Source organism: Anomaloglossus baeobatrachus, chromosome 8, assembly GCF_048569485.1.
Source record: "Anomaloglossus baeobatrachus isolate aAnoBae1 chromosome 8, aAnoBae1.hap1, whole genome shotgun sequence".
Lineage (NCBI taxonomy): Eukaryota > Metazoa > Chordata > Amphibia > Anura > Aromobatidae > Anomaloglossus > Anomaloglossus baeobatrachus.
The window spans coordinates 227277329-227305264 of record NC_134360.1 but is presented as its reverse complement, the minus strand read 5'-3'; the positions used below and the strand labels follow the sequence as shown (position 1 = coordinate 227305264).

Below are 27936 nucleotides of genomic sequence, written 5' to 3'. Positions count from 1 at the left end.
CATCATGATATGGATCACTATAATGACCATCATTCTTTCTAGTGTCTCCTGGGAATAGCAGTCCGCGCAGGACTCATCAGTCAGCCCTGACAGCGCCGACAGCTCCAGCATTCGCCTATCCGGATACTTGTCTTATAAGTGGGTTAATCGCATGGACCCCTATATTGATGATCGTGACCACACGTGCCCCGTCCGCTATCACCTTCACTGCTGAGCGCTTTATTAAGACCCAACGGCCCAATACATGGAAAGACAAATATGAGATGGATGGATGGACGAACAGATGAATTGTTGGATGGACGGACAGATGGATTGTTGGATGGACGGACAGATGGATTGTTGGATGGACGGACAGATGGATTGTTGGATGGACGGACAGATGGATTGTTGGATGGACGGACAGATGGATTGTTGGATGGAGGGCCAGATGGATTGTTGGATGGATGGACTGATGGATTGTTGGACGGACAGATGGATTGTTGGATGAATGGACAGATGGATTGTTAGATGGACTGACAGATGGATGGTTGTGCATACAAATCAGAGTGAAGAGGGGGTTAATGCCGCGCATCAGCCAAAATGAAGATGTAGCACGTTGATGTTATAAACGTATTCTTTTATTCCATCGGTCTACGCGTTTCGAGGATCTACCTCTTCTTCAGGACCAGTGCATCAACATAGTATCAATGTTGATGCACTGGTCCTGAAGAAGAGGTATATCCTCGAAACGCGTAGACCGATGGAATAAAAGAATACGTTTATAACATCAACGTGCTACATCTTCATTTTGGCTGATGCGCGGCATTAACCCCCTCTTCACTCTGATTTGTATGCACATCCACGTGGGGCCGCAGCAGACGCCATCATCCTATGCTCTATCAGTGGTTGTGACTATCACAACCTTTTGAGGTGTGTGTTTTTCCTGATCTACCTCACTGATCTGTTGGTATTACACTATCAGCACTCCTTATTTTTCAGTTTAGATGGATGGTTGGACAGACAGATGGATTGTTGGAAGGATGGACAGATGGATTGTTGGATAGATGTACAAATGGATTGTTGCATGGACGGACAGATGGATTGTTGGAAGGATGGACAGATGGATTGTTGGATAGATGTACAAATGGATTGTTGCAGGGACGGACAGATGGATTGTTGGATGGACGCACAGATGGGTTGTTAGATGGACTGACAGATGGATGGTTGGACAGACAAATGGATTGTTGGAAGGATGGACAGATGGATTGTTGGATAGATGTACAAATGGATTGTTGCATGGACGGACAGATGGATTGTTGGATGGACGCACAGATGGATTGTTCCATGGACGGACAGATGGATTGTTGGATGGACAGATGGATTGTTGGATGGATGGACAGATGGTTTGTTGCATGGACTGACAGATAGATTGTTGGATGGACAGATGGATTGCTGGATGAAATGGACAGATAGCTTGCTGGATGAAATGGACAGATGGATTGTTGGATGGATGGGAAGATGGGTTGTTGGATGGACTGACAGATGGATTGTTGCATGGATGGACAGATGGATTGTTGGATGGACTGACAGATGGATAGTTGCAGCATGGATGGACAGATGGATTGTTGGATGGACTGACAGATAGATTGTTGGATGGATGGGCAGATGTATTGTTGGAAGGATGGACAGATCGATTGTTGGATGGACTGACAGATGGATTGTTGGATGAAATGGACAGATGGATTGTTGGATGGACAGATATATGGTTGGATGACGGACAAATAGTATGATACATGTGTGGCACCCCTGAGGTTTCAGTCGCCACAGGGTACTGCACCTCACCAAAGGTGCAGTATTCATTCCGGGTAAGGAGGAGGTCGGTGCCGGTCATTCACAATCCACAAACACACATAAGCCAGTTGCCCTCTCACCGGGATTAGGGTAGGGTCATTTAGGATGGTCACCAGATCGTCTGGGGCCTCCCACCCACTAACTCAGGTGCTCTGCTGGGCGGAGGTGGAGCGACTGATCAGGGGAGAAAGGAGCCACACATACAGACAGTCGAGAAACCACCGGGAATCAAGTGAGCCGCAGGAGAACACGGTCACTGAGGGGAGAGTTCATAGCTCCCTCAGGACCGACGCATAGCTCAGGGTGCAAAGACTTAGGCTGGTGGGCACTTCACGACCTGCCAGCAGAATCCGCCGAGTAGAGGATTTCAAGTCTTCTGGGCCACAACAGTGCCTGAGGCAAAGCAGCACATAGAGCCAGAAGTCGTGACCATTGGGCGACTCCATCAATGGACTCGCGCTGCCTGCTATACGGGACCTGGATAACCACCCCCAGGACTCGGGTCCCCGCGTAGCTTCAAGCCACAGGGAGTCACACAACACAGCGCAAGGAGGAAGGACTCATGGAGCATCCACCGGTTCTGGCCTCCGAACTATCCGGGATCGGCTAGAGGCAATCACAGCGGAGTCTGGCAGTCCAACGGCGGGAGCAACTCAGTGAGTAAACAACTTAAACTGCAACCGCTGTGTCGTCTAATCCTTCCCGTGCCCCGCGCTCCCCACTATGGGATGTACAACTACTCCCAACCACCTCCCTGGGGCCTAGCTCTACCTGTGGAAAGCTGCAACACCCGAGCTGCATCACCATCAGCCCCAGCGGACATCATCCCCGCAGTGGCGGCTTCCATACCTGGCCTCATACCACAGGTGGTGTCATGAATAATAACTACTCCGATCATCCCCATCCTCCATCTTTATTGACACCGCCGGGGTCACGGAGCCAGGCCACGCCGCTGTGGCATCCCAAACAAACACCGACCCGGTGACGAGTAACCGCAGACACCTCGCGGGCACGTCACATTGTTACACTGAGGACAGCACCAGGCTCTTGCAATGTGCAAAGAAACATCTCTATAAAGTTTCGAAGCAGATGTCAAAATAGATTTTTAATTATTAACTGAGTTTTTGAGAACTCTTCCTTTTTTTCATCCATTTTTCGATTTCTTCCATGCCAGGCTGAAGTAGAGAACATTTTTATGTGTCTTATAAAGTAATATATATTTTCAGCTGAAACCCTTCATCATTGAACATTTTATGCTTTTATCACCTCAAAGGGATTTTGTAACCTGAGTACCTGGTTAAGCATTCTGCTGTCCTCAGCAATCCGGCCTCATCCCCTGGAAAACATTTCTTTTTAGCTTCTGAATGGTTTCGGGTTCTCGGTATATTTTCCTCCTCTGAACCTGACATCATATTCTCACTCGGGCATTTATATGTCACCGGAACAGTAAATGCCAAGTAACTGCTTGCGGCAGCAAGTCAACCTCACACTGAGAGGAGGAAAAATTGGGCTCTCATCACGGAGATACTATATCAAATTTCGGACCCTTGTCCCCTGTGGTGGATCCTCGGGTCGCTGTCGCAGAAGAGTAGCCATTACTAATATGTGTTTTTTTTCTTAAAGCCGAGGACAGGACACGCAGCGACTTACGGGGTCTGGGGACCTCAGGCCATCATTGCTAGATCATGATTTTTTGGAATCATAACTGACAAATTCTAGACTGTCCCAACAAATGTCTGTGGTTTATAAAAGCCCATCCAAAAGTAGCCATTACTTTTTGAGATTGTTGCCCGCACCGACACATCCCATTTGGGCCAATGGCAATGATGGTAAAGATGCGCAATAAGGATCATGGATGACAGAGTCAGTTGCGAAGACCCTGGTCCGGCAGCCACATCTATAATCGGTGGCCAGTTGACGAGGATTTTTTTAACCGTCTCCTATTTCCAAATCCCCAGTGCCCTTCTGATTTGTATTGTTTCAGCAAGACTCATTCATGACATCTTAATAATCATAGTGTCAGGGGTGGTGCAGGTTGGCAGTGGTCTTCAGGCTCCCATCTAGTGTTGGGTATTGGACCAGGTCCTGTATATCCATTTGCTCATTGTCACACTAGGTACAGAGAAGCACCAACCGAAAGGGAAGGGAAACCCTGTGTCCCTGTGTCTAGGTAAAGGGAAGATAGTGACCCCTGACCAAGCCTACTGCTGGGCCCTGGCTTCCCTCAACACCCTAGATAGGTTCCGCAGCTATGTGCCGAGCTGTATATCTGTCACGGTCATCTCCTTGCTGTTTTAAGACTACTAACAAGCTTAGTACTGGAGCCTCCCATCTCCACCTAGACTCCTCATTTAAAAAAGTTCCCTTTCCTTTGGCGTCTCATGAGTCAATTTCAGTTTTTATTGCAAGCAGCTCTGAGCCGGGCAGGTCAGCTGTAGCTGCTTTGAGCCCACATCCATTTAGGTTTAAATACAGGAGTTTTCCCAGCAGTCCTTGCTGCTGTTAGAATTCATTTCTACTCTGGCCATCCTGGTGGAAGGAGCTGCTGAGGAATTGTCCTGTAGCCATCCACCTGCTACTTTTACATTTTGTGTTTGTATCTTTCTGTTTATTCCCCCGTCTGTCTTTCTTTTCTTTCCCTCCATTTTTATTAGTGTAGTGGCGAGTCTAGTGTACTCGTCGGCCTAGGCAGGGTGAGTTTAGGGCCAGTTGAGGGTTCAGGGTATCCTGCTCGCTGACAGGTTGAAAGAATCTTTATAGGGATGCTAGAGAGCTCAGGAGTCAGCTTGATGGAAGATCAGGAGGTGCCTCCTCACCCCTCTCATTAGCGGCAGGGACCTCCGTTGTATTATGACCCCAGTGTTCCTTCCTTTTTGTTGGTTGTGTTTTTGTAGAGCATCAAACACCCGTCAATCTGAATGCATGTGTCACGCGTTACTTACGGACATATTCTACTTCGTGCATGACAATACCTGACCCTGGCTGACCCTTAAGTAGGCTCTAGTTAGGGAGTTGATGGCATGAGCACTTAGTCAAGGACACTAGGCACTAAAGAAGACACAAACAGGAGGAAAAAAAACAAACAACATCTTCAGGGTAAGGAACTGCAACAACCACAAAGTTTCTCCAGATCTATGCAAGCTGACTGCTTGCACTGAAGACTTGTTAAGAGTTTAAGAGCTATCATCAGCACCGAGTAATAGGAAGTGAAGGTATATAAAGACACCAAGGGAAATGCTGATGAAAAGCAGCTGAAAGGCTGAGGAACTCTGTAGGGTCCTAAAGGGAATGGTATGAAAACCAAGCAGAAATAATAGAAGGGTCCTAGAGGGAACGTGATGAAAACCAAACAGAAATAATAGAAGGCCTGGGAACAGTTTGCGCAGCCAAACACTGTGATCTTCTATAGTCGGACACCACAAGACTGTTTGTCACCCATGATACACCCATGACACTCATCTCTAGTTCCTAACCATCCACTGGCATGATGATATAACCAGGTGGAGGATACCTAAACACATTATAGGAGGTTTTATCATGTGCATTTTTTTGTCTTTTTTGTGCACACAATGTGTTGTCCGCATCTTCTGGCCAAAAGCCAATGGCTGAAAATTAAAGTAGAAGAGTCACCAAAGGTTCACCGGCCAGATACTATCTGGTGAGACGACAGTGGTAACCTTATCTCTAATATCACATTTTGGGAAATCTGCTCACGGGGGGGCAACTTTTTCACCGGTATTTCCTCCAAATAACCTCCGCAGTGACCAGATGGGATTTGTGAAAACAGAATGAGAGGAAAAGTCAAACAATAAATCTCCAGGTACAAATCTATAAAGAAAAAAGCAAATGGACGGTTGCAGCTGACCGTGAGGTCGGCTAATGACAATCTGAACTCATTGATTGAGTCCTAAGAGGTAGTGGAGCACTCTCGCTACTAGGAAGCAGTAATGGAGGGCCGAGAGGCGAGCGGCAATCGATTGATACCGAGGATCAACCATCATTGTTTGCTCAAACAATACATTTTCTTGCTCCATTGGTCATTATGTTATATGATTATGTTGCTTGAGTTTCATCACATTATGCTGTGATCGGAGGGGCATCTTGATGCTCCTGGACCCCAATGTAAATTTCCATATCAGGACCCCAATTGTGATGTGGCATTTGTGATATTTGGACCTTCTGTGCTTCCTTCTGGTTCAGGACCACCCGGTATAATTATTCTATGGTTTCAGCCAGGGCCGGCTCCAGGTTTTTGTGGGCCCCGGGCGGAAGAGTCCCAGTGGGCCCCATCCACACACAGACACCGATACGAACATATACATATTTAAAGACAAACTCACAAAAATACATATAAACAGACAAATATATACAGTCATATACACTTACAGACACACACACACACACACAAGTCTGCTGCATACAGACAGACACACACAACTCTGCTACATACAAACACATACAGCTCTGCTACATACAGACAAACACACACACAAACTCTGCTACATACAGACAAACACATACAACTCTGCTACATACAGACAAACACATACAACTCTGCTACATACAGACAAACACATACAAGTCTGCTACATACAGACAAACACATACAAGTCTGCTACATACAGACAAACACATACAACTCTGCTACATACAGACAAACACATACAACTCTGCTACATACAGACAAACACATACAACTCTGCTACATACAGACAAACACACACAACTCTGCTACATACAGACAAACACATACAACTCTGCTACATACAGACAAACACATACAACTCTGCTACATACAGACAAACACATACAACTCTGCTACATACAGACAAACACATACAACTCTGCTACATACAAACACATACAACTCTGCTACATTCAGACAAATGCACACAACTCTGCTACATTCAGACAAACACAACTCTGCTACATACAGACAAACACATACAACTCTGCTACATAGAAACACATACAACTCTGCTACATACAGACAAACACATACAACTCTGCTACATAGAAACACATACAACTCTGCTACATACAGACAAACACATACAACTCTGCTACATAGAAACACATACAACTCTGCTACATACAGACAAACACATACAACTCTGCTACATACAGACAAACACATACAACTCTGCTACATACAGACAAACACACACAACTCTGCTACATACAGACAAACACATACAACTCTGCTACATACAGACAAACACATACAACTCTGCTACATACAGACAAACACATACAACTCTGCTACATACAAACACATACAACTCTGCTACATACAGACAAACACATACAACTCTGCTACATACAGACAAACACATACAACTCTGCTACATACAGACAAACACATACAACTCTGCTACATACAGACAAACACACACAACTCTGCTACATACAGACAAACACACACAACTCTGCTACATACAGACAAACACATACAACTCTGCTACATACAGACAAACACATACAACTCTGCTACATGCAGACAAACACATACAACTCTGCTACATGCAGACAAACACACACAACTCTGCTACATACAAACACATACAACTCTGCTACATACAGACAAATACATACAACTCTGCTACATTCAGACAAACACATACAACTCTGCTACATTCAGACAAATGCACACAACTCTGCTGCTCTGTGGGGCCCACACCCGCGGCTTGGCGGGGACAGCACCAGCGGCACTGGCAGCACCCGCGGCTCGGCGGGGCCCGCACCCGCGGCTCGGCGGGGCCCGCACCCGCGGCTCGGCGGGGCCCGCACCCGCGGCTCGGCGGGGCCAGCACCAGCGGCTCGGCGGGGCCAGCACCAGCGGCTCGGCGGGGCCCACACCCGCGGAATCGGCGGGTGGGGGCATTGGCAGGGGCCAGGGCATACATCCAGGGGGTAGAAGCAGCTCACCGGGGCCTATAATGGGGAGGTGGGGAGGGCACTTACCCGATTAGGTCACGGTGGAGAGGGCTCAGAGGGGGCCCACACAGCGCCGGACAGAAGCTCGCCTCCTTCATCTGTGGGACTGAGAAGGCGGTAGCTCCGCCCACAGATGAAATTCAAACGAGGATGTCTGCGCGCCTTAAAGTGACGGCGCCGCAGATTGCTGCCGAGGACTGCGGTCCCCGGAACTCGGCCGGGGACCGCAGAACTGTAAAGGCGAGTGGGCCCCGGCCAAGGGACAGGAGAACTGACGAGGCCGAGTGGGCCCCCCCGGCTCTCCAGGGCCCCGGCATTTGCCCGGGTTTGCCGGGTGCTGACGCCGGCCCTGGTTTCAGCTATAGAATACTTACATTAGAAATACAAAAAGATTCATAAACTTGTGTCCTTCATTATCACAAATCTTATCTCCGCACATCTGGCTGCAGCAGGAGCCTCCCCCCACTGTCCTCTCTGGGAACTTTTAATCCCCTCTTTTTTTTTTTTTTGCTAAATCCTGCCAAAATCTAACAATGGATAAATGCTCCATACAATTTCTGGAAGAAGGCCCAGAAAATCCGCCAGACTGACCGACACCGTAAGTCAGTTTGTTCTTTTTTAACCTTACTTATTAATTTCTGGGCATAATATTCCTTTAATGCAGAACCCGTTCTTTCACAAACAAAAACTGTTGGAATTTGTGTCTTTTAGCACCATCCATAAAAAACTAAAACTGCATTTGTTGCACATACCAGTCTATACCTACATACTGTATAATGACCATACAATGCATGCATAACATTACAGTACATGTCCTGACCCTTATATACTCTGCAACCAGCCTCCCACTTGCTTAATTAGCCCATTCCATTTCATCACCATTCTGACAGTGCTATAGGTGCTGGAACTGTCTTTTTCTCATTTCCCAGCAACCAATGGTCCTGTCTAATGACTTGCTTGTGCTAAATTGGAAGTCCGCTATTCATAATGCTTGTATATAGTTTGACAGACAGTATAACAGAAACTGAGAGTCAGAGATCCTCCTTCATTTCTTGTAAAAAGGTGAAGATCCACCCCAATTTTCAGGAGAGAAACAAACACCACCTCCACTTCCTGTAGAAAGGCAAACTCCACCTCCACTTCCTGTAGAAAGGCAAACACCACCTCCACTTCCTGTAGAAAGGCAAACACCCTCCTCCACTTCCTGTATTGCGGCAAACACCTGTTTTCACTTCCTGTAGAGAGACAAACACCAAACTTCACTTCCTGTAGAGAGATAAACACCCACCTTTACTTTCTGTAGATACAAACACCCACCTTCACTTCCTGTAAAGAGAGAAACACCGCCTTCACTTCCTGCAGAGAGGCAAATACCCACCTTCACTTCCTGTAGAGAGGCGAACACCCACCTTTGCTTCCTGTAGAGAGACAAAAGCCTGCCTTCACTTCCTGTAGAGAGGTGAATACCCACCTTCACTTCCTGAAAAGAGGCGAATACCCACCTTCACTTCCTGTAGAGAGACAAACACCCACCTTCACTTCCTGTAGAGAAACAAACACCCACCTTCACTTCCTGTAGAGAGACAAACACCCTCCTTCACTTCCTGTAAAGTGACAAACATCTGCCTCCACTTCCTGTAGCGAGACAAACATCCCCTTCCACTTCCTGTAGAGAGACAAACATCTGCCTCCACTTCCTGTAGAGAGACAAACACCCACGTTCACTTCCTGTAAAGAGACAAACACCCACCTTCACTTCCTGTAGAGAGACAAACATCCTCCTCCACTTCCTGTAGAGAGACAAACATCCCCCTCCACTTCCTGTAGAGAGACAAACACCCACCTTCACTTCCTGTAAAGAGACAAACATCTGCCTCCACTTCCTGTAGAGAGACAAACATCCCCCTCCACTTCCTGTAGAGAGACAAACATCCACCTTCACTTCCTGTATAGAGACAAACACTCTCCATCACTTCCTGTAGAGAGACAAACACCCGTTGTGACTTCCTGTATAGGGACAAACACCCTCCATCACTTCCTGTATAGAGACAAACACCCTCCATCACTTCCTGTAGAGAGACAAGCACCCGTTTTCACTTTCAGTAGAGAGAAAAAAACACCCACCTTCACTTCCTGTATAGAGACAAACACTCTCCATCACTTCCTGTAGGGAGACAAGCACCCGTTGTCACTTCCTATAGAGAGACAAACACCCGCCTTCACTTCCTGTAAAGTGACAAACACGCGCCTCTACTTCCTGTAAAGTGACAAACACCCGCCTCCACTTCCTGTAGAGAGACAAACACCCACCTCCACTTCTTTTAGAGAGACAAACACCCATCTCCACTTCCTGTAGAGAGACAAACACCCGCCTCCACTTCCTGTATAGACAAACACCCACCTTTACTTCCTGTAAAGAGACAAACATCTGCCTCCACTTCCTGTAGAGAGAAAAACATACCCCCTCCACTTCCTGTAGAGAGATAAATATCCACCTTCACTTCCTGTATAGAGACAAACACTCTCCATCACTTCCTGTAGAGAGACAAACACCCGTTGTCACTTCCTGTAGAGAGACAAACACCCACCATCACTTCCTGTATAGAGGCAAACACCCTCCATCACTTCCTGTAGAGAGACAAGCACCCATTGTCACTTCCTGTAGAGAGACAAACACCCGCCTCCACTTCCTGTTAATTGACAAACACCCGCCTCCACTTCCTGTAAAGTGACAAACACCCACCTACACTTCTTTTAGAGAGACAAACACCCGTCTCCACTTTCTGTAGAGAGACAAACACCCGCCTTCACTTCCTTTAGAGAGACAAACACCCACGTTCACTTCCTGTAGAGAGACAAACATCCCCCTCCACTTCCTGTAGAGAGACAAACATCCCCCTCCACTTCCTGTAGAGAGACAAACACCCACCTTCACTTCCTGTAAAGAGACAAACACCCACCTTCACTTCCTGTAAAGAGACAAACATCTGCCTCCACTTCCTGTAGAGAGACAAACATCCCTCTCCACTTCCTGTAGAGAAACAAACATCCACCTTCACTTCCTGTATAGAGACAAACACTCTCCATCACTTCCTGTAGAGAGACAAACACCCGTTGTCACTTCCTGTATAGAGACAAACACCCTCCTCCACTTCCTGTATAGACAAACACCCACCTTTACTTCCTGTAAAGAGACAAACATCTGCCTCCACTTCCTGTAGAGAGAAAAACATACCCCCTCCACTTCCTGTAGAGAGATAAACATCCACCTTCACTTCCTGTATAGAGACAAACACTCTCCATCACTTCCTGTAGAGAGACAAACACCCGTTGTCACTTCCTGTAGAGAGACAAACACCCTCCAGCACTTCCTGTATAGAGGCAAACACCCTCCATCACTTCCTGTAGAGAGACAAGCACCCATTGTCACTTCCTGTAGAGAGACAAACACCCGCCTCCACTTCCTGTTAATTGACAAACACCCGCCTCCACTTCCTGTAAAGTGACAAACACCCACCTACACTTCTTTTAGAGAGACAAACACCCGTCCCCACTTTCTGTAGAGAGACAAACACCCGCCTCCACTTCCTGTAAAGTGACAAACACCCGCCTCCACTTCCTGTAGAGAGACAAACACCCACCTCCACTTCTTTTAGAGAGACTAACACCCGTCTCCACATCCTGTAGAGAGACAAACACCCACCTCCACTTCCTGTATAGACAAACACCCACCTTTACTTCATGTATAGAGACAAACATCTGCCTCCACTTCCTGTAGAGAGACAAACATCCCCCTCCACTTCCTGTAGAGAGACAAACATCCACCTTCACTTCCTGTATAGAGACAAACACTTTCCATCACTTCCTGTAGAGAGACAAACACCCATTGTAACTTCCTGTAGAGAGACAAACACCCTCCATCACTTCCTGAATAGAGGCAAACACCCTCCATCACTTCCTGTAGAGAGATAAGCACCCATTGTCACTTCCTGTAGAGAGTCAAACACCCGCCTCCACTTCCTGTATAGAGACAAACACTCTCCATCACTTCCTGTAGAGAGACAAGCACCCATTGTCACTTCCTGTAGAGAGACAAACACCCGCCTCCACTTCCTGTAAAGTGACAAACACCCACCTCCACTTCTTTTAGAGAGACAAACACCCGCCTCCACCATCCTAAAACTGCTGCTAGAGACCAATTACGCTTGAGTACAGGCAATCACATAATGCAGAGAATCATGTAGGGTAAAACCAAAGATAAGTCACATGGATAAGGGCTGTTATTTTTATGGCACTTTGATTCTTTGCGCACCGGTATCCCGGCCAGACGCATAGTGATAAAAGTTGGTAAGTCTCAATAGACTGTTGCTCCATTGAATATTAGCTTCATTGCACACCATGTAATGCCTCTCTTCCCCTGTGGAGGCGCTGCAGAAAACGGAACCGCTTGATGCCAGGCTGCCCTGCAGAATTGATCACCGGGGTCATGTGACCAGCATATTTTTAGGTGTTCTCTTTAATAAATAAAAAAAGATATAAAAAGCAAGAAACCTTTTTTTTTCAGCTACTATACTGTATAAAAAATGTATAAACCGGCGTTCAATCCCAAGGCTTTATATAACAGAGATATAAAACGGGATTTACTGAGCGATATCAATCAGAAGCAGCGGATATAATGCCAGTATCACATTTCCTGCACAAAGACTCCACATTTCTTGCTACTTTGAAATTTGTAAAGCCAAAGCATTCCATTAATCTGTTGATTGTAGTCAGATAATTATCATTTTGTTTCTTTTCATTTTTTTTTTATTTTTTTTTACATTTTTGTACCTTTTTTATTAATATAATGACTATTTTCTTGGGCCACTGAGGAGACGTCTGCTTCTCAAATATAGGACATTTTTTTTTTTTTCCTCCGGCATCTCCAGAAATGAAAAGCTTTTGCTGCTTGTTAAAAAATTCTTTGTGGTAAAAGTTCTTTCTCTAAATGATAATAGAAAAGAGAGAAAAAGAAAAAAATATTCCTTCCTTTGTGAAATAAAAAAAAAAAAAAACCCGGCGACATTGGGAAACAGGCTTCGTTATTTTTTATTCTTAAGCAAAAAAAAAATAAAAAATAAAAAATCCTGTCCTTCTTCAGATCGCTAAACTCGCCCCGCTATTTGAAGTCCTCCGCTCCGACGATCCCATCCTTGAAGGAACGACCTTATTTTTTGAAAAACATCTTTTTATCTCGCTTTCTATTTGCAGGAAAATTATTTTCCGGTCAATGATCGGATTTCAAAAAAACTCTCTTTCTTCTCGGTTCTTTTACATTGTGACAATTTTTTTTTCGTCTCCCAGTCGATAGCGTTCTATAAATGAACTTTTTCCCCCAAAGTGCACTTGATGTTCCTTTTCCTGCCTCTTCGGGGACAGCTCATTGTCTGTTCTTAGCATTAAAGCAGCCAGCTCTAGGATTTGATTAAAAAACTTTATCACTGTGTTAAGCCAGCAGCGTCCTGTCGCGTCTGTTATGCGGTGGTTACATGTTATTCTTGTCGTTAAACAGTTTAAAGCGAATTACAGTACTTGAGTTTTCTGCTGGCGCAGCCAATAGTCGTTGTTGCTTAGGAGCCGGGGGTTTAGACTTGTTTCAGACTGCAGTGCAAAGGAATTATTGGAATGAGGAGGATGAAGTCTGCTTCTGTTTAAGCTAAAATAAAAAAAAAAAAAAATAAAAAAAAATGTCTTTTTTTTTTCTACCTTTTATCTGGGTCTCGGCTTTTGTTCTTTTTTTATGCTTCTCATGAATAATCCCTTTCAGTTCAAGTAATTCCGAAGAGCGTTTCTCTTCAACCTGACTAGTTTTGTCAAAGTTGAGATTTATGTGCTTTAGTCATCATCCCCTGGTCCAACGCCCTCCTCCCCATTCCTGATGTCTGCTATTGGCTGCAGTGATGACGTCACATCGCCACTTAGCTCAGCCCGAGCAAAGGGCACTAACTGGCTGCAGAGATTAATAGACACAGGGAGCAGTGGTGGAAACTCAGTGCTGGACCAAGGGAGGGTGAATAATGCACAGCTTAAAGGGAACCTGTCACCAGATTTGTCCCTATAAGCTGCAGCCACCACCAGTGAGCCCTTATATTCCAGAATACTGTATAATGTATAACGTAAAAAGCACTTTTATGATACTCACCTATGACTTTCACTAACTTCTAAGCTGGGTTGTGGTGAAGGAAGTGAGTCTGGTGGAGGCAGGAACAAGTGACGATAGGAACAAAGAGGCTGTATATAAAAATGCTTTGTGCGGAAGAAGAATCATATGGAAAGGTAGTGTTACAGATTTGTCATGGGTGACACGCAGTCCTGTGGTGTCCGGCAATAAAAGGTCACAGCGTTTGGTTGCACAAAATGTTCTCTGACCCTCTATTATTCCTGTTATCAGTATTCAGTGTACAAGGTACTGCTTCTGCTGGGTTTTCATTTTTTTTCCCTTTAGGACTCTGCAGAGCTCCTCTTCCCTTCAGCTGCTAATCATCTGTATTTCCCATTGGGCTTAAATACTCTCATTCTCCCTGGACTGGTGCTGGTCATATTATTCAGTTAATTCAAGCCTTGGTTGCAAGCAGGCGGCTTGTACTCCTCTGTGGTATCATTGCTGAATCTTTGCTGGACTTCTACCTGAGTTTTTTGTGGATAAGTAGTTTATGCATTTTCCCCCTGTGTGTCCTCCTTGTGTCTTCTTTAGTGTTTAGTGGGGTTGACGAAGTTTACATCCCATTTGTTCCCTATTTAGGGCCGAGCACTAGGGATACCTAGAGTCAGGTATCCAGCTCGGCGCATAGGTGCGGAACCTATCTAGGGTCGTGAGGGGGCCCAAGGACCAGCAGTAGGTTTGGTCAGGGGTCAGGACCCGCTGTATCCGGGATGCAGTGAGTCCTGATCGTGGGCATGTACCCTTAGGGCGTAACACCCCTGTAGCACAAGTCAACACACCCATCCAGGACCCTCGTCTTCATGCAACGTCCCAGGGCATAAGGGACGACTACCTCGCTAAGGGCTCTGACCCCGTGCCAGGTTACATCTTAACCGGCCTCCATTTTGCTGCACTTATGTCCATTAATTTTGGAAAATTCTAAATGAATCTGCAATATAATTCCTTTGCAATTGATTTTCTCTACAATACAGCTTTTATACAATCGCCTGTCCTCTGCTCATCCTGTCCTGATCTATACGGCAAAGCTGCAAAGCTGGGAAGTGATCTGCGCAGAGCACACACACATCACCTGATTTTCTGTATATATTGTGTCATCTTTTATTTCACGTATGGCTTTTGTAAGTGACTCCATTAGAAATTAAGATGTAAAATGAGTCGGATTGGTTTTTATTTTGCTCGCGGCTCACCCGTCATTGCGCACAAAAGCCTTTATTGCAAAGCAGGATGTTCTTTATCGTTATGACAATGCCGCGCTTTACATTTTTTATATAATGTGTATTTCATGGGCCGTTTTGCTTACTTGTTTAGTGTTTTTGGTTCAGAGATTTATGAGCTTCTGCATTCCTCTTCTGTTAAGCTATTTCATGGTTATTACATTTAGAGATGGAGGATACGAATCTTGATTGTTTCTACTGGAAATTAAATCTGTGATTTCATGCCGTTAAACTACACAAGGCATTCGACTCGAGTGCATTTTTAATGAAGAAATTACTATCTGGATTTCAGATGTTTTATATGTTTCAGATATTCCAGGCTGTTTGCTTTATATCTTGTATTTCTGCTTTATGTAAATTACAACTATACATTGGGAAAGACAAGGAGGACGTTGTGGAGATAACTTTTATTTTTCTTCACTTTTAATGTCTCACAGTCGGGGAATCACATTCTCTTCTTAGCATTCGTCATGTAATGTCCTTATTCTGTAATCTCAGGTCACTGCCTCCTGCAAAATCAGCACACTCCTGCCTTGATGCTACGATCCCATTATCTGATTGGCTTCAGGATGTTTTATCTCCGAGAACCTCAATACTTCGTCTGGCCCTTTTAGTTTTGTAGTGGAAATGTCATGCTAGACACTACGAGCAGTAATAGAAGGGTAGTCAGACAAGCCGGGATCATAAGCCAGGAGGTAACGTATAAGATTCAGGGAGCAGACAGAGACGTGGTCAGGAAAAGGTCCAAGGTCAGAAGCCGGAAGGTAACGTATAAGGTTCAGAGAGCAGACAGAAACGTGGTCAGGAAGAGGTTCGAGGTCAGAAGCCGGGAGGTAACGTATAAGTTTCATTTAGCAGAAGGAGACGTGGTGAGGAAGAGGTTCGAGGTCAGAAGCCGAGAGGTAACGTATAAGTTTTATTTAGCAGACAGAGACGTGGTCAGGAAGAGGTTCGAGGTCAGAAGCCGGGAGGTAACGTATAAGTTTTTATTTAGCAGACAGAGACGTGGTCAGGAAGAGGTCCGAGGTCAGAAACCGGGAGGTAACGTATAAGTTTCATTTAGCAGACAGAGACGTGGTCAGGAAGAGGTTCGAGGTCAGAAGCCGGGAGGTAACGTATAAGTTTCATTTAGCAGACAGAGACGTGGTCAGCAAGAGGTCCGAGGTCAGAAGTCGGAAGGTAACGTATAAGGTTCAGGGAGCAGACAGAGATGTGGTCAAGGAGAGGTCCAAGGTCAGAAGACGGGAGTTAACATATAAGGTTCAGGCAGCAGACAGAGACGTGGTCAGGAAGAGGTCCAAGGTCAGAAGCCGGGTGGTAAAGTATAAGGTTCAGTGAGCAGACAGAGAAATGGTCAGGAAGAGGTCAGAGGTCAGAAGCCGGGAGGTAAAGTATAAGGTTCAGGGATCAGACAGAGACATGGTCAGGAAGAGGTCTGAGGTCAGAAGCCAAGATCAGAACATTTACACCAGACAGGAGCCAAGAGCACACTGAGCAAACAGGAAGTGCGACTGGCAAAGTTAAGACAGAGCAAGCCCAGTAAAGAAACAGAGCAATCAGCAGGAATAAGGCGCATCTGTGAAGGCACCTCCCAATACCAGCATGGATCCTAGTGCTGAAAGACATCCTGTCAGCAAGTGCACAAGACACATAACAGAGCATTTTCAAATGCAAAATGCTCCACACAGCGGAGCCATGACAAAATCATTCCAAATGCAAATTGCTCCGCACTGCAGAACTGTGACAGGAAAACATAATAACAGAAGTGAAAAGTCAGTTTCTGCCACAGGGCACTCATCTTCTGGTGCTGTTTTTTGCTCATTAACTGTTCTGACTGATATAATTCATTATCACCCTTTACACTCTACAGAAGAGAGAACCCCGCTGAGCATAAGAGCTTACACTCTACAGGAGAGAGAGAGAGAGGACAGAGGATCCTGCTGACCATAACAGCTTACACTCTACAGGAGAGAGATGACTCCACTGACCATAAGAGCTTACACTCTACAGGAGAGAGATGACTCCACTGACCATAAGAGCTTACACTCTACAGGAGAGGGGGCGAGAGAGAGAGAGAGAGAACAGAGGATCCTGATGACCATAACAACTTACACTCTACAGGAGAGAGGATCCCACTGACCATAATAGCTTACACTCTACAGGAGAGACTAAGGTACCTGTTGACCTTAAGAGCTTACACTGTACAGGAGAGAGAGAGGACTCCAGTGACCTTAAGAGCTTACACCCTACAGGAAAGACAGCGAGGACCCCACTGACCATAAGAGCTTACACTCTACAGTAGAAAGAGAGAACCCTGCTGAGCAGAGCTAACACTCTACAGGAGAGAAAAAGAGAGGACCCCACTGGCCATAAGAGCTTACACTATACAGGAGAGCAGTTCCCACTGACCATAAGAGCTTACACTCTTCAGAAGAGAGAGAACCCCACTGATCATATAAGCTTACAATGTACAGGAGATAGAGGAACCACTGACCATAAGCGCTTACTCTCTACAGAAGAGAGAGGACCTTGCTGACCATAAGAACTTACACTCTTCATAAGAGCCAGAGAACTCTACTGACAATAAAAGCTACACTCTACGAGAGAGAGGACCCCACTGAACATAAAAGTTTTCACTCTACAGGAGAGAAAGAGGACAATGCTGACCATAGGAGCTTGCACTCTACAGGAGAGAGAGGACTCCACTGGCCATTTGAGCTTATACTCTGTAGGAGAGAGAGAGAGGACCCACAAAACATAAGAGTTTACACTCTACAGGAGAGAGAGAGGACCCTGCTGACCATATGAGCATGCACTCTATAGGATAGCGAGGACTCCGCTGACCATAAGAGCTTACACTGTACAGGCGAGAGAGAAGGCCTCGATAATCATAAAAAGGAGAGTAATAAGATTTTGGTCTTGACTGTGACTGGGCTGTTCACGCAAATGAATACACTCTAATCTAATCCCTTCATTGTAGCTCTGGTAGTGTGTTTAGGCTCGTTATCCTGCTGGAAGGTGAACCTATGCACCAGCCTCAAGTCTTTTGCAGCCTTCATAAGGTTTTCCTTTAGGATTACCCTGCATTTAGCTCCATTCATTTTCCCATCAGCTCTCACAAGCTTCCCTGCCCCTGCTGACGAATAGCCTCCCCACAGCAGGATGCTGTCACCACCATGTCTGATGATGGGGATGGTGTTTTCTGGGTGATATGCAGTGTTAGTTTTCTGCCACACATAGTGATTTGCATTTAGCCCAAAAAGTTATACTTTGGTCTCATATGACCAGAGCCTTTTCTTCTGTATGCTCACTGTGTCCTTTATGTGGTACCTCAAAATAGCACAGCCTAGTCAGTGCAGGAGAAACCAAATATGTCAGGCTGCTGTAAAAGATACCAGGTGCCAATAGACACTGGAAAGAAGTCAGGTGCCGAAAGACTCAGAATTTGCCTGGTGTCCAGAAGACACAGAAGATGTCAGATTTAAGAAGACACAGAAGATGTCAGGAGCTGGAAGACACAGAAGATGTTAGGTTCCAAAAGACAATGAAGATGTCAGGTTCCAGAACACACAAGAGATGTCAGGCGCTGGAAGACACAGAAGATGTCAGGTTCCAGAAGACAAAGAAGATGTCAGGTTCCTGAAGACACAGAAGATGTCAGGTTCCAGAACACACAAGAGATGTCAGGTGCTGGAAGACACAGAAGATGTCAGGCGCTGGAAGACACAGAAGATGTCAGGTTCCGGAAGACACAGAAGATGTCAGGTTCCGGAAGACACAGAAGATGTCAGGTTCCAGAAGACAAAGAAGATGTCAGGTTCCTGAAGACACAACAGATGTCAGGTTCCAAAAAACAGAGAAAATGTCAGGCGCTGGAAGACACAGAAGATGTTAGATTCCAGAAGATGTCAGGTGCTGGAAGACACAGAAGATGTCAGATTTCAGAACACACAGAAGATGTCAGGAGCTGGAAGACACAGAAGGTGTAAGATTCTAGAAGACACAGAAGATCTCATGTTCTAGAAGACACAGAACATCTCAGGTTCCAGAAGACACAGAAGATGCAAGGTTCCAGAAGACACAGAACATCTCAGGTTCCAGAAGACACAGAAGATGTCAGGCACTGGAAGACACAGAAGACAGAGTTCAGAACACACAGAAGATGTCAGGCGCTGGAAGACACAGAAGATGTCAGGCGCTGGAAGACACAGAAGATGTCAGGTTCCAGAAAAAGATGATGTCAGGCACAGAAGACGTTAGATTCCAGAACACACAGAAGATATCAGGTGCTGGAAGGCACAGAATATGTCAGGTTACAGAAAACACAGAAGATGTCAGGCACTGGAAGACACAGAAGATGTCGGGTTCCAGAAAAAGAAGATGCCAGGTTCCAGAAAAAGAAGATGTCAGGTGCTGGAAGACATAGAAGATGTAAGATTCTAGAAGACACAGAAGATATCAGGTTCCAGAAGACACAGAAGATCTCAGGTTCCAGAAGACACAGAAGATGTCAGGCACTGTAAGGTACAGAAGATTATGAGTGTTGGAAGATGCTGAATATGGGCCATTAAGGAACGCTCCATTGTCTGGACAGAACAACATGCCTGGACCAGAGCGCTGATGGCAGGAGCAGGACAGGTGAGGGCTGGTGAGTATAATTTTTTCACATAATAGTTTACATTCGATACACATGGAGTGAACTTGATGTGAATTAAGTGTCCTTGCCAAATTCAGACGAACATTTACATTTCGTCAGATCCACTGAGCACTAATGCCAGGCTTTCAGTGTCCTGCAGTTCCTAGCCCTGTAACAGTATCAGGTGGGATGATCATTACAGCAATGGCTGACATCAGAGCACATGATCTTCACTTGCCATGACCCAACCATGGGTTAATACTGATGGAGAGTCATCGCCTATTGTCAGCTCCTGTCTTCTTGGCTTACGAACCTTTTCCTCTGCTCCTCTTGGATCTTCGGTGTGAGCGACGCGCTGCGGCCCCACAGCCATCACTTTACAGCTATTGATTAGAAATTTGCCTAATAGGACTAATTTGTATAATTTAAGGTTCTCCCATTACAGAGCACATTCCATCATTCACATTTTTTTTTTCGATGACCGGGGAAATGAAGCGGCCTCCGAAACTCACTGGACACTTTCCATCTACAGAATGAGACACGGGCTCCTAATACGGCTTTTCAGCATTTCTGCAATGTACTTGATTAAACCATTGCGTACTTACTACGGAATCTTAATCAAGGTAATTAAGTGACTTAAGTGTCTCTTCTTGCTCTTATTTCTCCGGTGATTTACTTAATAAATTGAGGTATATGACCCATCCATAAAAATGCAATTTACACCGGGAAGAGATGGGAGCCTTTGTCTGAGACTCATCCTTTATGATTTCAGATCACATGTGCTGTGTAATGAATATTCCAAGTTATCCCTGGACAGAGGGGGAGACAGGCAACAGCCTGTACAGCCTGTGCAATGGGTGACCAGCAGGAGGCGCAACAAAACATGGGAGTCATCGTAAGTGGTAACTCTCCCTTCACCAGCAGAATAGTGAGTGCAGCTCTGGAGTATAATACAAGATGTAACTCAGGATCAGTAATGTGATGTATGTACACAGTGACTGCACCAGCAGAATAGTGAGTGCAGCTCTGGAGTATAATACAGGAGGTAACTGAGAATCAGTACAGGATCAGTAATGTAATGTATGTACACAGTGACTGCACCAGCAGAATAGAGAGTGCAGCTCTGGAGTATAATACAGGAGGTAACTCAGGATCAATGAGGGATCAGTAATGTAATGTACAGTTAGGTCCAGAAATCTTTGGACAGTGACACAATTTTCGCGAGTTGGGCTCTGCATGCCACCACATTGGATTTGAAATGAAACCTCTACAACAGAATTCAAGTGCAGATTGTAACGTTTAATTTGAAGGTTTGAACAAAAATATCTGATAGAAATTGTAGGAATTGTACACATTTCTTTACAAACACTCCACATTTTAGGAGGTCAAAAGTAATTGGACAAATAAACCAAACCCAAACAAAATATTTTTATTTTCAATATTTTGTTGCGAATCCTTTGGAGGCAATCACTGCCTTAAGTCTGGAACCCATGGACATCACCAAACGCTGGGTTTCCTCCTTCTTAATGCTTTGCCAGGCCTTTACAGCCGCAGCCTTCAGGTCTTTCTTGTTTGTGGGTCTTTCCGTCTTAAGTCTGGATTTGAGCAAGTGAAATGCATGCTCAATTGGGTTAAGATCTGGTGATTGACTTGGCCATTGCAGAATGTTCCACTTTTTTGCACTCATGAACTCCTGGGTAGCTTTGGCTGTATGCTTGGGGTCATTGTCCATCTGTACTATGAAGCGCCGTCCGATCAACTTTGCGGCATTTGGCTGAATCTGGGCTGAAAGTATATCCCGGTACACTTCAGAATTCATCCGGCTACTCTTGTCTGCTGTTATGTCATCAATAAACACAAGTGACCCAGTGCCATTGAAAGCCATGCATGCCCATGCCATCACGTTGCCTCCACCATGTTTTACAGAGGATGTGGTGTGCCTTGGATCATGTGCCGTTCCCTTTCTTCTCCAAACTTTTTTCTTCCCATCATTCTGGTACAGGTTGATCTTGGTCTCATCTGTCCATAGAATACTTTTCCAGAACTGAGCTGGCTTCATGAGGTGTTTTTCAGCAAATTTAACTCTGGCCTGTCTATTTTTGGAATTGATGAATGGTTTGCATCTAGATGTGAACCCTTTGTATTTACTTTCATGGAGTCTTCTCTTTACTGTTGACTTAGAGACAGATACACCTACTTCACTGAGAGTGTTCTGGACTTCAGTTGATGTTGTGAACGGGTTCTTCTTCACCAAAGAAAGTATGCGGCGATCATCCACCACTGTTGTCATCCGTGGTCGCCCAGGCCTTTTTGAGTTCCCAAGCTCACCAGTCAATTCCTTTTTTCTCAGAATGTACCCGACTGTTGATTTTGCTACTCCAAGCATGTCTGCTATCTCTCTGATGGATTTTTTCTTTTTTTTCAGCCTCAGGATGTTCTGCTTCACCTCAATTGAGAGTTCTTTAGACCGCATGTTGTCTGGTCACAGCAACAGCTTCCAAATGCAAAACCACACACCTGTAATCAACCCCAGACCTTTTAACTACTTCATTGATTACAGGTTAACGAGGGAGACGCCTTCAGAGTTAATTGCAGCCCTTAGAGTCCCTTGTCCAATTACTTTTGGTCCCTTGAAAAAGAGGAGGCTATGCATTACAGAGCTATGATTCCTAAACCCTTTCTCCGATTTGGATGTGAAAACTCTCATATTGCAGCTGGGAGTGTGCACTTTCAGCCCATATTATATATATAATTGTATTTCTGAACATGTTTTTGTAAACAGCTAAAATAACAAAACTTGTGTCACTGTCCAAATATTTCTGGCCCTGACTGTATGTACACAGTGACTGCACCAACAGAATAGTGAGTGCAGCTCTGGAATATAATGCAGGCTGTTGAGGTTTGGCTCCACACCAGCAGGACGTATAGTATTTTACTATCTCCCAATATATACAGTCATGGCTGAAAGTGTTGGCACCCTTGAAATGGTTCAAGAAAAGGAAGTATTACAGCCAGAAAATTATTGCATTCACACACGTTTTGTTATACACATGTATATTATTACCTTTGTGTGTATTGGAACAGCACAAAAAAGCAAAGTCAAACTGCACATAATTTGACACAATACCCCAAAAATAGGCAGGACAACATTCTAGCATGTGATGCTCATTTAAACTCACTTGTGGCAAGTAACAGTTGTGAGCAATACGAAAATCACACCCGAAACCAGATATAAAGAGGAAACATTGACTCAATCTTTGCCTTGTGTGTCTGTGTGCCGCACTAAACATGGAGAACAGAAAGAGGAGAAGAGAACTGTCTGAGGACTTGAGAAACAAAATGGTTGAAAAATATCAACCAGTCCAAGAGTACATGTTCATCTCCAGAGATCTTGATGTTCCTTTGTCCACAGTGCACAACAAATCATGATGTTTACACCCCATGGCACTGTAGCAAATTTCCCTGCAGAGAAAAATTGATGAAAGGTTGTAAAGCAGGATAGTCTGGATGGTGGATAAGCACCAATCAAGATCCAAAGATATTCAAGCCATCCTGCAGCTCAGGAGCATCAGTGTCAGCGAGAACTATCTGTCCACATCTGAATGACATTAAATGCTATGGAGGAGACCAAGGAGGACCCCCACTGCTGACACAGAGACAGAGAAAAGCCAAAATGTACGTGAGTAACCAAAATCCTTCTGGGAAAACATCCTGTGGACAGATGAGACTAAAGGCCGCTTTACACGCTGCGACATCGCTAAAGCGATCTCATTGGGGTCACGGAATTTGTGACGCACATCCAGCCTCTTTAGCGATGTCGTTGCGTGTGATACCTATTAGTGATTTTGAATCGTTGCAAAAACGTTCAAAATTGCTAATCGGTGACATCCCCTCTAATCTCGATGATCGTTGCGGCTGCAGTAACAATGTTGTTCCTCGTTCCTGTGGCAGCACACATCGCTACGTGTGACAGCGCAGGAACGAGAAACATCTCCTTACCTGCGTCCCGCCTGCAATGCGGAAGGAAGGAGGTGGACGGGATGTTATGTCCCGCTCATCTCCGCCCCTCAACTTCTATTGGGTGGCCGCTTAGTGACGTCGCTGTGACACCGAACAAACCGCCCCCTTAGAGAGGAGGCGGTTCGCCAGTCACAGCGACGTCGCTAGGCAGGTAAGTAGTGTGACGGGTCTGGGCGATGTTGTGCGCCACGGGCAGCAATTTGCCCGTGTCGCACAACCGATGGGGGCGGGTACCCACGCTAGCGATATCGGTACCGATATCGTAGCGTGTAAAGTGGCCTTTAGATAGAGCTTTTTGGAAAAGAACATTATTCTATTGTTTACCAAAAACAGAATGAGGTCTAGAAAACAAAAGGAACACAGCACCTACAGTCAGGTATGGTGGAGGGTCAGAGATGTTTTGACTGTGTACAAAGCATCATGAGATCTGAAGATTATTAAAGGATTTTGGGTGGCAATGTAGTGTCCGGTGTCAGAAAGCTGGGTGTGTGTGTCCTAGGTCATGGGTCTTCCAGCAAAACAATGACCCCAAACACTTCAAGAAGCCCCAGAAATGGATGGAAACAAAGTGCTGGAGAGTTCTGAAGTGGCAGCAATTAGTCTGGAGCTACATCCCATTGACACCTGTGGCGAGATCTGAAAATTGGGAGAAGAGGTGAGCAGAGGAGAGGGGAGGGGGAGGAGAGGAGAGGGGAGGGAAGAGGAGAGAAGGAAGAGGAGAGAAGAGAGAGAAGAGGAGAGGAAAAGAGAGAGAGGAGAGAGAAGAGATGAGAGAGAAGAGGAAAGAGGAGTGGAGAGAGAGGAGAGGAGAGAGAGAAGAGGAGATGAGAGAGAGAAGAGGAAAGAGGAGAGGAGAGGAGAGAGAGGAGAGGAGAGAGAGAAGAGGAGAGAGAGGAGAGGAGAATAGAGAGGAGAGAGGAAAGGAGAGAGAGGAGAGAGAGAGTGGAGAGAGAGAGAAGAGGAGAGAGAGATGAGGAGATAGATGAGAGAGAGGAGAGAGAAGGGGGAGAGAGAAGAGGAGAGAGAATAGAGGAGAGAGAAGAGAGAAGATGCCTTCAGATATGAGAGACCTGGAGCAGTATATAAAGAAGAGTCCGAGATTCCAGGAGAGAGGAGGAAGAAGCTTGTGGACGAGTATAGGAGGCGACTGATGGAAGTTAGTTACTCCAGAAGGTGTGCAACCAATTATTCAACTGAGGGGGATGCCCATTTGTGGGGTTTTATGCAAAATGATGTTGAATTTGCCTTTTTTTCTCATTTTTATTTGTGTTGTTCCAATACACACAAAGGAAAAAAAACAGGTAAATGCAATAATTTTCTGTGAGCAATGCTTCAATTGCTGGAACAATTTCAAGGGTGCCAACACTTTCGGCCATGACGTTGTTTTCTTACCTATTGTGCATGTGTGTTACAGACTATAATTCTGATCTGGAGACCTTTCTGATTTGTGCAGCACTGGGTAATTATGTTATTCAGTATTTTATTGCCTTCGTACTCTCTTCTGTGCAATATCTTTTGCAATACATATAACAATTGTAGCTTATTCCGGCCCATAGTTCTGCTCTATAGCCCTATATATGTCACGCTCCCCGGGTCCCCTGTGCTGCCCTCCGGCTCACCTGTCACGCTCCCCGGGTCCCCCGTCTCGCTTCCCGGTTCCTTGGTCCGGTCACCACCGCTCCCCGCTCTCCAGCACCCCTTCCCAGCGCGTCCCCAGCGTCCTGGTCCCCGCACCCGGCGTCCGTCGGCTTCACAGCCCCATCCCGGCCCTGCTGCTTCCTCCTCGCAGCTTCCTGCTCTGGCTTCTGGCACTCGGGCCGCGCGCATGCGCATTAGGGCGCGCGCGCGGTCATTGACCCTTTCTTAAAGGGCCAGCGTCCATTAACAGGAAATGATGCAAAACAGGTACAGGGTATAAAGGGGGTTTATGTCCAAGGGGGCGGGGCCTGATCTTCGTGTTTCTTAAGCTAGGAGTCAGGTCTCCTGGTGTATATGTGTATATACTCACCTATCTCTCTTGTAGAGCCGTGCCTGCCTCGCCATCCGGTCCAGACCGAATCCCGAACCCCGAACGCAGTCCATCTGCCATCCTGACAGTCCGTACCATCTCGGATCCCTGCGGTGACCTGTCATCTCGCTCCAAAGGTTCCGGACCCCGCCTGACATCTTCTCGGCTTCCGAACCTGAGCTGCGTCACCCGGACTACCACCAGTGACTCCGTAGTCCCAGGGACTTCTCCGTTATACTCCTGTGCACGGACTGTTCTGCTACCTATAGTGCTCCAGCTACCGGACCCCTTACCACCATCTAGGAGTTCGGCCCAGTGGATCCACCTCCTGGGTCTGCCCGTCTACCTGGCCCTGACAATATATATCATGTTCACCTCCCGCTGTGCTGAGACGCCATCCACTGGATGACTCACTTTTTAATCTGTTTTTTATCTGTCTTGTGACTTCAAAAAAGATAAATATTTTTATATTTTTCCAAATTCTGTTTCTATGAACACGTTTGTTTTTCTGTGGTTGGATACATACAGTAGCATTGTGCTGAGCCACGGTCGTTACCTTCCGTACTCAATGCTACAAACAATATAATAATAGTCTTTATTTATAAATATTGCTTGACGCTCGTACATCTCAACATTCCCATATTATATATTTTTTTTATGGTAAACCCTTCCTATGTGTCTCCACTGTAAGCAAAGTTACGGTAATTAAATGTGATGGAAATCTGCGCTGCAAACATCCGGTTTTCGCCAATGATTTGAATAAAGAAAAACATTTATTTAGAATATGAATTAAAATTAAAAAGGGATGGAAAAATAAAATATAAAAAGGTCATCTGATGTGTTCCAAAAAATGCAGTAATTGGACCTGTGCACACGGTGCATTTTTTAATGCATTTTTTATTAAATCTGCACCAAAATCTGCACCAAAATCTGCATGCCAGTGCTGAAGCCAGGAAAGTCTAGGAGATTTCTCAAGTGTTGTGCAGACGTTGCTTTTTTTTTCTTTGCAGCATGTCAATCTTGAGGGGTATTTTCAGCATTTTTTAGCCTTTTCAACCATTGACTTCACTAAAAAAAATGTATGGGAAAAAACTGCATCAGGCCATGTGCGCACTAGAAAGTGACTTTTTCTTAAGGAAAATCCAGACCCTCTAAAGGCCCTGTGCGCATGCTGCGGATTTACAGTGGATTTTGTCCCGGATTTTTTTGCAGAAAATGTGTCTAACATTGCTGCAGTCAATTCCCCAGCAAATCCTATAGGTTTTAAAAAAATGTGTTTTTTATACCTGTGGATTTACCCGCAGATTTTCCGCTGCGGAATTAATGAGCATGTCACTTCTTTTCTGCAGGTACCTGCGGTTTTTGCCATAGATAATGGTAAAAATCCGCAGGGACCAACCTGCGGAATATCCGCGGTAAATCCACATCAAACCACGGCAAAACCATGGCAAATCGCGACAAGAGCGCGGCAAGTCGCGGCAAAAACACGGGTGTGGGATTATTTTAGAGGGTCCAGTTTTTTCTTAAGAAAAAGTCACTTTCTAGTGCGCACATAGCCTTAATCCGCGGGTATAAAAAAACTCTGTGTGAGCACAGCATTTTTTAAAACCCATAGGATTTGCTGGGGAATGACTGCAGCAATGTTAGACACATTTCATGCAAAAAATGCGTGGTAAATCCGCAGCGTGCGTACATAGCCTCAAATAACCACCAAAACCGCATGAGTTTTTTGGTGCATTTTTCTGCCAGAAGGTGCAGATTTAATGCAAGAAATTTCTGCACCAAATTTGCAGCATGTGCACAAGGCCTTAAATCAGAATTCTGTCTCAGAGACATGAAGTTTCTGCCCAGACCAAAGAATGTTGCATGTCAGTACTAGCAATTTAACAAATAGTAAGCAATATATAAACAATCCTTAGTTTTCAAGGACCGATAGCCTCAAAATACTTTTTATTCAGAGAACATGAGATTACAGGAAATTCCGGGATGCTGAAGGGCTAATTGATTCCTATAGCTCAAATGAACAATTCATTATTTTATAAAGCTGATATATACAATTGTATTAATTATTTTCCTTATCAAATGTAAC

At 45.3% G+C, this 27936-nt stretch overlaps 1 long non-coding RNA gene across 1 annotated transcript; it reads left to right on the top strand.

The window, feature by feature from the left end:
- The first annotated feature begins 20356 nt into the window (after positions 1–20356).
- Positions 20357–26309, top strand: LOC142249469 (uncharacterized). Its single transcript, XR_012725060.1, has 3 exons — positions 20357–20442; positions 20592–20714; positions 25863–26309. It is a non-coding gene; the product is annotated as an uncharacterized LOC142249469 (long non-coding RNA).
- The last annotated feature ends 1627 nt before the right edge of the window (positions 26310–27936 follow it).